Source organism: Lepeophtheirus salmonis, chromosome 8, assembly GCF_016086655.4.
Source record: "Lepeophtheirus salmonis chromosome 8, UVic_Lsal_1.4, whole genome shotgun sequence".
Classification (NCBI taxonomy): domain Eukaryota; kingdom Metazoa; phylum Arthropoda; class Copepoda; order Siphonostomatoida; family Caligidae; genus Lepeophtheirus; species Lepeophtheirus salmonis.
The window spans coordinates 10,195,805-10,208,923 of NC_052138.2; the positions used below are offsets into that span (position 1 = coordinate 10,195,805).

At 31.9% G+C, this 13,119-nt stretch overlaps 1 protein-coding gene across 1 annotated transcript in view; it reads left to right on the top strand.

Moving 5' to 3' along the window:
- Window positions 1-551: 551 nt before the first annotated feature.
- bark (protein bark beetle) overlaps window positions 552-13,119 on the top strand; it is a 44,175-nt gene continuing 31,607 nt past the window's right edge. Inside the window, exon 1 of the mRNA XM_071890683.1 lies at window positions 552-670. The gene's annotated coding sequence lies outside the window, so the exon portion shown is untranslated. The remainder of the gene's footprint in view (window positions 671-13,119) is intronic.

Consider the following 13,119-nt stretch of genomic DNA (forward strand, 5'->3'; position numbering starts at 1 on the left):
CTATTCCACCAAGCATATCTTAATCATAATTAATATATACAATTTAAGTGCAAGCCCATGAAATTCCTTTGAAGGAAGGAAAATTGGAAACAGCTGAAGAACATGGATGTCCATTGCTATTACTTATTAATCTAAATAATCGTATTTATGGAAACATCCTGCGTATCTACAACTATAACATACCTCTCTTTTACAACTTTAGTTTTGTCTGTTACAACTTATAATATGTGATAAAATATTCCTAACGTAGATTTTATACCTGTCTAAAGATTTTAACATCTAGTTCATCAACGAATTTACCTGATTACTACAATCAATTTTTAAATCATATATAACTCCCTGTATTAAGATAAGAACATATATTTTATTCAGTAATTAATCAAAGAAAGGATATATTAATTATCACTTTCGACGGGTACAGTTCGTACATATAACTGTAGTTAATAAAATACCCGCGCAACTTTTAAAAAAAGAGTACGCGGACTCACCTTTTTTAAGGTTGTTATTGTTGCCTAATAGGAAAAATAATATTAAAAGAAAATTTAACAACCAGTTCTATAAGTGCCCTTAAGGTGGTTCTAAAGGTGCTCGAATACATAGTTATATATTTATAAATTAAGAGTGACTTGGTAGTTGAATAATTAATCTTAAAAAAGCGTTGAAATATAAGGTAAGAATCTTTCCCTTTCCGGATAAATAGTGACTGCTTCATCACTAATGTTCAAAACTATGGTACTCTGACGTAATTCTCATTTTTTTCAGTTGGTTATAATTATCATTATGTATGTGTTAAAAGTTGGGAATATTCTTAGAATAATTCGATCTTTGGATAGTATGCTCTAATAATTACAGTTTGTCTTCAGTTCTCTTCTAGGTAGCTATTTTCATGGGATGCTTCTGTTACTTCTTCAAGAAAACTATTTATGTGCCCATGAAACATATATTCATAGAGTTTTCTTAGAGGAATTTGTTATTTTTGATTGACATGCCTGTTTTGTTATTTCTTTTTTTCTGTATATTGTAATATATATGTAGTCTATGTATGATCGAGAAATGGAATAGCTTATCTGTTCATGTTAGAGTCTTTGTAAATAACGCTCTTTGTGTTGATATTTAATGGGTGTCTTTTGAAGAAATATGGGTAGTTAGTCCTATGTATGTTTGTAGCGGCTAAAGGTTGTGGTGAGTCTTTTGTTAAGTGGGTTTTCATGTAAATTATATCCATATCTTGTAAGTACAATATTTATTATATAACAATTAATAGTTATTTTGGGGATGTTTATGATTTACTTTCCAATGGTAGTTTTATTACCTTTCCATTACAGATTTCAAAAGTTGTCAATCAGTCACTTAAAGGTATATTATGTGATTTATCAAGAAAAATGAAAAAATGAGAAACTTTCATTTAACTTTTTTGCTTTATAAAAGGAAAAAAACAACAACAAAAAACATCCCAATATTTCATAGACATATTTTGGACAACACTGAATTTTATAGTATTCACATTTCTGGTATGGGTTGAAATTAGTGTTGGATCGATCTAAAATTACTAAAAAGATTGCAGTCTTATCAGCCTGGTCCTTGTTATATTTGTCAGTAATGATAATAGTTTATTCATAAAAATGGAAACTATTATGATTAGTTGAAGAAGGCAAATACATTCCATATAATATTCGAGAAAACTCATTCTAGTTTGTTTTTGTGTTGATGGGTCCTTAATTATGAATGAACAAAGACTTTGAGAGTTGTTTTATACGTTGAAGTCACTATTAATATTACAGAGAAAGAAATATACTCACCATTATCCATTTGACTTTGATTCGAGGCTAAAATCAAATATCAAAATAAGAATTTAATAAAATCTGGAATCTAATTTATGACCAAAAATTGCAATTCTTCTCAATATTTAGTAGTAATACTTTGTTGTATCCAATTTCATTTCTACATAACACACGGATAGTATGTAGTACCATGGTTATAAATGGGTTGTAGTCCTATTCTGAGGTTGTATTATGAAATATTGGGCCGGGGAGGGCGGAGACAATAACAACTACACTAAAAAATTAATAAATTTGGTCAACTTATCTTCTAGTTATTGGGTAGGCAAAAACTGATTTGGAGAGATAAATAAACTTTTTGGAGTAATAATTTTTTTAATAATACAGCTAATTTTCCTTGTTATTACAACAAATATAATTTGAATGATTGATTCTCTGCTTCAAGTTGATATAATTTTAACATTTTGCAAAACTCACTTATTGAGGATACATTTTGGAGTTTTTAAAGTACTACACCCGTCTTCAACAACTGTTGGAATTGCTTCTGGCTACGGAAAATTACAGGTTGCATTTTAGTGCAATTTGTTGACATCTGAATGAATGGTACAATTTATAAATGTACTTCAAAAATAGCCGACATAATTTATCCCGTTCTGTTAAGTTCTGGCAAATTTCTAATACAAACCAATTTTAAAGCAGAAACAAAAAATGTTGCAACTGTTCCCAATCTTCCCTTACCTTTTAATTTGAAATTGAAATACCATATTTGAAATGGTAAAAGATGGAGGAAAAGTTGTTGGGGTGGCAGGTATAATACACATTTTTGCGAAAATGTTATAGTACAATCATTTATAAAATTATATTATTAACAAAATTCTTCGGAAATTCTTAAGATGTAGGTACATATATATTTGTAAAGTCAAGTTGTCTGTACAAATATTCAAAATACATCTTTTCTCTTACAAGAATGTCGTCCATGGACTCAAAACACAGAAATAAGATATTATCTACATACCTTGAAAAATAATTGAGGTTCTTATTATGAAATTCATTAATATGGGGTTGTTTTTTTGTCAGAGCAACCTTGGTACTAGTATTGTTGGCTATTAATGTCACCTTGATACTTACAGCATGATACGTTTGGATTAAAGGGTGTAAAAAAACTATAGAGGTACATTTCATGAGCGAGGACTAAGGAGTGATTAATTGATGGGGGCTTAGCATATTTGTGATTATTCTTTCATATGTTCTTTATGTACGAGGGTCGTTCGAAAAGTCCGTGCAAACTCCGAGAGATGGCACTACTCGTGCGTATCAAAGTTATGTTTAGGTAGTATCATCTCTTGAAGAACACACGCAACATTTCAGCCAGATCGGTCGATTTCTTTCTCTTTGGCATTCATTTGAATCCAGGAAGTGGAGTGATTTTCAAATAATGGACAAAATTTTTCTCGTGTGATGTTTAAACATTACTTTATCAAAGGAACAGGCATTAGGAGACTAAAAAGAAGCTTCATAAACATTAAGAGGACTCTTCACTTTCAATTAGTACAGTTTATAAGTGGTTTCAAAATATTTGGAGTGACCATATGGGCACAAGTTACGCTGAAAGTTGTGGACACCCTGTTAAGGTTACTACTCCAGAAATCATTTATATAATCCATGATATGGTGATGGATGTCAGAAGAATGAAGGTCCATGAAATTGCTAGTGCTATGGCCATGTCCAAAATGCAACCGATTCGCATCACTGGAAATGACTATGTAAACTAAAGTGCTCCTTAAATCTATAAACCAAATAGTGAAACAAGGACCATACAATCTATATTTGCTCATATTAGTTGGCATCAAGACAACTATTTTGTCTGCTAGGGCGCCGAGTATACTTGAATATTACTCTATAACTAACGATGTAATCTCCATGAATTCAACCCTTTTAATTGAATTAACAAGTTAAATTATGCAAAGGAAAGGAAAAGCTACATACAACATGACGGAAATTGATAAAGTGACAGTCATCCGATGTCACATAAAAAGTGACAAAGAATATATTAATAAGACATGAAATCTACTCATGTTAACGGGAACGTTTTTTCACTTTTTTTTACAGCTTTAGTTCTTCTGAATTGCTAATACGTTTGAATTTTCAAAATATGAAGAAGTATAATTAATAAAAGCACTGTTATCTTCCAGTTTACCAACATATACTTTTTTTAAATGTCTGCCTTAAAGATTTCTACAATTTTCCCATCTATCCTTATATCCCTTTTTAAGAAGTGCATCATCATCCCTTCAATCATTTCCAACAAATGATAATACACCACTCACATCCCGGATATTGACTTTTTCCAATATGAAAGTACTACCCCTGCAATTATGTCTCTCATTACCATCATGATATTGAATGATTCATTTGTTTGTATACTATACACTCCAACCACGTCATACTGATTGACTGACTGTCTCATTATCATTGAATATAGAATGCTTGTCGAGAGAAAGTCGCGCAAAAATACTATTAACAAAGAAAGTTTTAAGTTAGGATGATATTAATAAGATTTTTTAAACAGGTTTAATCACTTATACCTTAAAATTCAAGGAGATTTGAAGTGAAGGTGGATATTGCTCAAGGATATGACGTATAAAAAGGGATTTTTATAGGTTTTTACAGTAGGTATATAGTAAATGGATATTACTCAACTTGTATAAGTGATATTGAGATATTAGCTGGGTTTTTTTTCTTGCAAAGTTTATAACAAAGTTCAAATTTTAAATTTCTCTCTATAGATCCCGTTTTCCCTGTATTTATCAAGGGTTATATATATATAATTTTGCCTGTAAATAACAGGATTAACTTTGAAGATTTTTTCCTCACGGAAGAAAACGACCCTATTTCCATGATGTTTAAGATAATTGAGAATGCACTTACAGGACTGGAGACTAGTATTTTTTTTTTTTTACTTGACTAGGTAAAGGTTGTTTCTGAAGCCTGTACAGACTTATCAACAACAATTGTTACGGCTCTTGAAACTGTAAAGTTGGAAATGTTCTTTTCCTTGCCAACTCAGTAATTTTCATTTTTGGTTGAACTTCAAGGGCCTCTTAAGCATTTTTTTTGGAGTTAGTTTGGTTGAATGACCACTTAGAGATTTGTTTTCAATGTTATCTCGTGCTTAAAGTCGTTTTCTGACCCTCTAGACCGTCTGGTTGCTGACTGAGAGTATTGTCATGATCATGATGATGGTGTTGGTTTGACCGATGCGGATTAGAACGGACACCTCTTTTTTTTTGCTTTCATTTTAAATTAAAATTATTTAATCTACCTGAACAGCTGACCTCAATTCTAAAGCTTTCATACCAATAATTTCGAACCAAATGCTTAAAAAAATACCAACGAAACAACAGAATTTTCATTTTTCATAACATTCCATTACTTTTCGAACACACTAATGGTCATTTCCCAGTAATAGGAATTAATGTTGATGATTTTTTTTATTCAAGGTGCCTATCGATGGGGAATTTTTATACATTCTTAAAAGGTTCACGAATCTATACTAATGTATATTTGAATTGCACAGTAAAATTAACGAAGATAAATAGATACTCTAAGGTTGTAAATTCGGAATATGAGTCACATCTCAGGATTGGTTGTACTCATCACCCTCAAAGGCCCTTAGCTAATGTAACAAAAATAGGTGATTATTCCACTAAAGTCCTGGACCGCAGTTCTTATAAACTTACCTCCGAGCCCCACTTCCCTTCTACGTCAAGCTCAGATTAAAACACTCTTAGTGGGTTCCAACGAAAAAGTTACTTTTTGATTTAAAAAAAGTGTAATGCACCCATTGCAAAATGTATTTACTTGTACTTCATAATTATATTATAGAAATAACTAACCTATTTATCTTTTTTCCTATCAATAAAGTTGCATGACAAAGGTTTTTCTTCCTATTTCAACAAACCGTGAAATTATAGAGTCAATGTTCGTAAAGACACTGTAAGATTATTACGATGAAAAGTACAGAAGATAAATTACCGATACAAGTTAAAAATATTTTTGGAATACATATTTGTGAATTTGATTAACTTTTTATGAATGTTCTATATTTTGGGAATTCATGTATAATAACTAGAGTTGTAAAAGATATGAACTAGCGGTATGCTAAAAAAACTTAAAAATCATGACAATTTGAAGAATGTTTAGGATGACAGAAGCTTTGCTGTTATAAAATTTCTTTCGATTAGCTACGAGCAGTTAGAAGATGAATGAAATAAACACAAATCTTGCTCCGTGTCTTATAAAAACATAGGCAGGAATGACCCTGATGTCAATCCTCACTTCAATTCTGAGTCCAACGAGGACGTACACGTATTACTCATTAACCAATTCTCTGTGTTACTCTTTGTCTTTTACGCGCCATTGATTACTCTATACTTATAGAATTTAAGAGTAATAACAGCACCTTTGGAGATTAAAAAAGACACTTCATATTCCCGAGTAAAAAAAACAAACTTGCACGGGTTAAGCTAATATTTTAATGCATGATAATGATAACGTTAAATGTAATCTTATCCAAATTATTTATATTAACATTGCTGCAAACAGCTACGAGAGGAAGAATATAAACACAAATACCTCTTCATAATCGTATATAAAAGGACATAGGCAGGAATTAATCCGATGTCGATCCTTAGATATACTCTGAGTCGACGAGGACTTGCACTTATAACTAAGGATGGAAAAATTGTCGAAATTCTCGTGAAAATACGTTTAAAAAAAGTATAAGTGAGTAGTAACCAGCAAGATATAAGTGCCCTTATTAATGATTTATCCTTATTTTGATAATTCAAATGTATTAGCAAGCAAAGAGCACTATAGTTTTGTAGTGATCCCCAGTCATGAAAATCCGGTTTATTTTTTAGTTGACCCGTTTTTTTGGAATTGGTAATCTAAAGAATATTATTTTTCCTTAGCAGTTGTCATTATAATTTAATTCCGGAGTTGTGAACATCCTTTCCTAAATAGATTCAATTATATTCAAACCCTCATTGAACAGTCGAGTGTGTTCATAAAAGACGGAGCGTATCCCTGAGGATTTGTTGCGGGGTTATAATAGAAAGTCCTTGTTGGACTCAGAGTAGAACTTGGGATCGACATAATAGTAATTATAGCAAATGTCCATGTCTATATCCTTTTCTACTTCTTCCCTAGTCACCATATTGATTTTTGGTTTCTTTTTTATAACATACCCATTCTACAGTGGATTTTCATGATTAGTGATCCGTGTCAGCAGATATGTCGTCTATCAAAGTTATCTTTATAATTTATACTTACAAAGATTTAGACCTTTTTCACATCCTTACTGATAACTCCTCCACAAATCCTCAGTCCCCTTCTTTCATGAGCACATCTACTAACGATTACTTTATACCAACTTAGATGTTCTCTCTTCAAGAATGAAAGAATATTGATAACTAGTGTTGTGTCAGTACTTATTTAGGACTGAAAACTGCAGTCCCATCTAGTTCACTCTCGGTCCGGTCCAATTCAGTCCTGAATATAACTCCTAAAAACCAATAAAGTTCAGTCCTTGATGACAGTCCGAAGGACTGACGGTATTAAGGACCGGTCCCAGGACTGATAGACTAGTCCTAACACTAGAATGGACTAAACCAAATAAATGAGGATTAACACAACACTAATGATAACAGATATAGAAAATAAAAATATTTGTTCAGATTTCCAACTACAAAAAATATCGCATGCGTTTCAGGGCATATTTTCTACAAATCTACTTAGGTTCAACAAAAACTTATATGCGTACTGAGTTCCTATAATCCATATATTAATGTTGATTAAAAAGTATATTTTTAAACCTCCTATTTAAAGAAAAAAAAATCATGATGACTTCATTTGAATATTATTCTCACCTTTTCATACAATATTCATGATCTATCTTCATTTAACAATTGTATAATTATATGAATTGAATTGTAGGTATCTGTGTATACAATCATTTCTACCTGGAATCTCTCATCATTAGCCCATTCAAACTGCCTGTCTTCGATCCATAATAATTAATTATTTTATCCTACGTATGGTTTATAGTCGTTTTGTATTGAGTTACCTTGCATATTGAGTATTTTTGTTATAATTCAATTTATTTTAACTAGATCGTATATGTAGGGAAGAGGGGAAAGATTGCAGCACTTTTTGGTTACGGTACAGTTATTGGAGCTGTGTTGACTCAGAGTCCTATGTCTGTTATTCCTTGAATCTATTTAGAGATTATACCAGCCAATATTTTTTCCACAAATTATTTATACTCATATTTGACATATCTGATCAGGATTATAGGTCGAATAAATTCACTCTCCCAACTCTCTTCAGCTGGGTTGAAAATGAACATGGTGAGGAGTAAATATATATATATATGAACTAATGAAGAAGAATAAACAAAGGACACTTCTCTCTGACGGCATAAATTCGAACATACCGGATGTGCCATATAAATCTGAATACTTACTAATTCAATAATTAATTAAGGTTGAGTGATTGGAATTAATTCACATTTTGATATATTAAAGCATAAACAATTAGTTAAAAAAACAAAAAATAAAACTTGAGCTATCCAGCTTAAGTAAAAGTCGAGAAAATGACACTTGTACGTGACCGACAAATTTATATTTGCGCACGTAAAGCAGTTGGGCGTCTCTAAAACCACCGGATAGGCCGTCCGAACGTTTGAAAGGATTACGGGCTCTCACAAAAAGGCCAAACTGTACCCAGAGGAGTTAAAGAAAACAGCCCAGGCCAATCCGCTCAAGTCCATGAGAATCATGCAAGAGTTTCACAACAGTGCTATCAAAAAAGTGGGTGGAAAGAGCTTTGTGAAGGTGGTGAGCCCACTTTTGATACCAGCAATTAAAGAATCCCATCTCCCCTTTACAAGAATCTTTTGAATTAGTATTTTTAGTTCTTTAGAACTTTTTTTTGACACCTTTGGCCCACCTGCAGTCCTAATGCAAACCCCCTAGGTGTATCTTGAGGGGAAGCCCTCCAGGATCCCTCACCCAAATACCGAGTTCCTCAAAGCCACTGTCAGCCAGTACTGGGACGCCGTTAGAGAGGACAACATCCTCAGTGGGTGCCAGGTCTTCCATCGGCGCTTGGAAGTCATCATTGGCGCTAAGGGTGGCACATTAATTAATAGGAGAGCTCAGACACACATTTATTTTTATATTTATATTAATTTTGTTGAAATTCTATTGTCAATTAATAAATTATATCTTGTTGAAGTTTAAAATTCAGTGTTCAGATTTTAATGGCCCACTCGGTAATTGAAAGAGATACTATCTTGTGGGGGAGGGGCTCAATGTTGATATTTTTACCTCACCGAACGAAGTCAAGTGGAGGTCATGTTGTTGCCTCTCTGTTTGTCTGTTGGTGATGTCGGCAAAAGTTACAAATCGATTTTGAATTAACTTCATATAAAGATTATATATAGTCACAGTAAGCTGCCATTAAATTTGAGAGGTCAAGGTAACACAAACCATTAAAAATAAATAATCTACATTAACATTGGATCATATTGAGATGCAGAGGTCAAATTGGTGTCAGTATGTAAGTTTAATAAAGATGCTTAATATAAAAAAAAATCGAATGTCAAGTTTAAAGGTCCAAGACACACAAAAAGTCAAAAGCGCATAATCGACCATCACTTTTGAACTGAAATACATAGCTGAAATCATTTCTTTGTGGCACTCAATCATAAAAATATATAACACATATTATAGTATGAATATAATATGTATAAAGTTTTATAAAATTCAAATAGTTCAACATTGTACTTTTTTACTTTAACATAGAGAAGAAATGATATTTCATTTAAGAAAAATGACCAAAGGTGGAAGTTGGCACTATTACGAGTGCCATTCTAGTTACAACATAAAATGAATAAATTTCGAATAACTTTTGATGAAACTTCATCAAATGAGTCTAAGAATAAAAAAAGGCTTAACGTCTGCAATTAATACTACTGTATATCAATAATAAATACACATATTTGAATATAATCAAACTAAGATGTACTCAAAATCCCTAAAAATGGCTAAATTTGTACATTTAAAAAAAAATCGATTAGAAACGAAAATAGTATATTATTCCTTCTATTTTTATAGTTAATTTTTATATACAATTTGAAAATAAGATTGTATAACGATGTAATAGCATATTTTAATACATTTTAGGGTCATATATAAAATAAAACTAGGCAATATGCTTGATAGAAAGTAAGGTTGAAGTCCTATATATTTGTTGGCTCCGTTTTGACATCTAATAATTTACTATTTAGCTTAATATTAATGAAAAAAGTGTTTGTATTCGTATAAAACTTGGTTGTTTAGGCTCCCAAAATGGTCAACATCAAACATGTTCACGTCACATAAAAACACTCTTTACAATAAATCCCTTTGTACTGAATGCACTCCAATGTCTTTTCAATTAGTGATTTTAAATTTCGATAAAATTATATCAATTGAATGCAAAATAATCTATAGTTAATTCAAATGATGTAAAGATGTGTTCATAACTTGACACGTTGTATTTTTTAAAGAGAACTTCCTATACTTTTTGTTAAAAAAAGTATGGAAAAATTTCTAAATAAAAGGGTGACGCGTCAAGTTATGAACTTACCTTCTGTTACAACAAAAACATTCAAAGCAGACTATTTTATTAGAAAAATATTACTTCATTTTGATATTCGAGAAATAGGGGCATGTCCCAACATTTCCCGGTCTCCCTTACCTAAAATTAATTAAGTCAGAGTAATGAAAGAATTCAAACTTCCGGTTTTGTTTCGTTTGTTATAGATATGTATATAAGTTTTCAAACAATTATTTTTCGATTACAATACAACCATACATATATCATTTTAAAGTGAAATTTTTTCGTTTTCTTCCATGTTAACCATTATTATTATTTTGCTTTGGAAAAAAGTGACAAATTTTACTTATATCATTATTACAAAATGGTAATTATATTCTTTCCATTACGTAGTTAAATAGGTAACGTACTTTCCAATCGCCATTATTACATGTATTTTTCTACCAATGTAGTATGCAGTAGCGTTTCTCTTGAGGAATCCCGTTTTACCGGGGTTTATCAACAGATCAGAATGAAGTCGTACAGGAAAATCTTCAAAATACTTTTTTATTTACCCATTATGAAGATTGTTATTTATTAATTTGTTTTCCGTCAGCTTCAATTACGGCCTCCAGACGAGGTTGGAAGGCCATGCATACTTTAGCAACCTAAGTCATGGACATCCTCCTTCAATGGGACTCTGCAGAGGCTTGGAGGTTGGCAATGTTGATATGGTGGACTCTAAAGGCTTTGTACTCAATATGAAACCATATTGAGTCCAAAGGATTCAGACAAAGGGACTGGGGAGGCCAAAAAGTCATTGGGACAGAAATTCATCTTTTCTCTCATACAGACATATCGGTATACAACTTCTAAACTGATCCTAGTAGCTTTCTCCATCCTCCACAAGCTTTCTTATCTTCTACACTTGAATCATAACTCTGAAACGATGTTTGTACAGTACCTTCCTTTGCGGACTGCTGATATCAAAAGTAATCCCACTAAAAATTTCCGAAGGCTCCTCCCCCCTCCTCCAAATTTTTATCATATGTATATATGAAATAAATATTTTTATATTATGGATAAATTTTGGGGCTAAGCCCCTTCCAATTGATGAAAGCTAGCAACGCCCTGCAGTACGTACTAATGTTGGTGAAAATGAAATAAATCATAATGGAGAATATAAGACTCATATATATATATATATAAAATAGAGTGAGAATTTGAAGAAGCGGTTGGCCCAAACATTCAAATTATAGTAGTAATACATAAGTAATTTAACAATATAGAGGGCGCTTCAAATATTTTAAGGTTCCATTCTAACTGTATATTCCATATGATTATGTTATATTCATTTTTTTGAAACCCTTCAGTTTTTAAAGAAGAATAGTATGATTCCATACAAGATCTGGAGTATTTGATGTATAAATAGCTCTATTTTCCATTGTTTTGCTCAACTAACTTTCGGCTTCAAAAAAAATACCCTTGCTTTAATTAGTGTTAGCACTCTATGTATTTTATCTCTATGGTAAGAGTATATTAATATTCATTATTTATTCGTAACACTAGAACAACGGTTGTACAGCACCTTCCTTCCTGGACAGCTGATATAAAAAATAATCCCTCTTAAGTTTATAAACAATGCAGGTCAACAAAAAATTATGCTTGAGTTTGTTCTGATTTATAAACATAACTGCAATATGAGTATAAACTTGCTGCAAAACATCGAGGTAATGAATTTTGATATGTCTGAGAACGCTTAATAATTCGCTTTAAACTATTTTGCCACTAGATATTTTACCTCAGGGAATTTTGCCTAAAACTATTTCGCCTTAGAACTTGGATACATTGTATAAATTTGTCCGCACGTCATCATTTCTCTTTTTATCTCGAAATTGGAGACAGAAAATTCAACTATCAGAACCTTTTAGAAATAAGAAATAACTTGACAATACCAAAAATATATTATTGGAGAAGGAGGAGTTGACTTTTTTGAGGATTTCGGATAATTAGCACTTTGGAAGAACATGAAAGTAAATAAAAAGGTCTCAAAATGTGGAGGAGGTTGGGAGCTTGTCATTTATGAAGTATCCCGGGGAAGGGGGGCTCAGAGTCGATCCCTGGACTGGGGGATGAGATCGGAGGAGATAACATCTCTTTCCGTAAAGTACTAACCCTAACTTTTTCTCGTATCTACCCTAAACCATTACAGTATAATTACAGGTTGATCGTAATAGGTATCACGGAGAGGAACTTCTATCTCATCAAATTTATTGACTCCTGAGACAAAAAATTACTATAAAAGTACATGAACAGAAATATACAGTACAAACTCCAAGATAGTCTAATCCTACGTGGAAACTTATTAGAGTAATTGTGATCGATTGAGTACTCTAATAATATACTCTACCCTTTGCAAAGTTATTATCTTATTATTAAAAGGTTGCACAACTTAATTTCAATTATCTACTGTCACTGTCTCTAATGTCGAGATAGAAGAGAAAGTATGACGTACCGGCAAACTTATACAATATACTCTGCAACTTTTACCCTTCAACCCATTTTACCTCATGGATATTTTGCCTTAATGTGTAAACAAAAAGATTATACCTCGTTATTGTGTATTTTTGGTTAAAGTTGATGTTCCTTTTGAATTTTTTAACCAAAATATGTAATATGTATAACTATTAAAGGCATT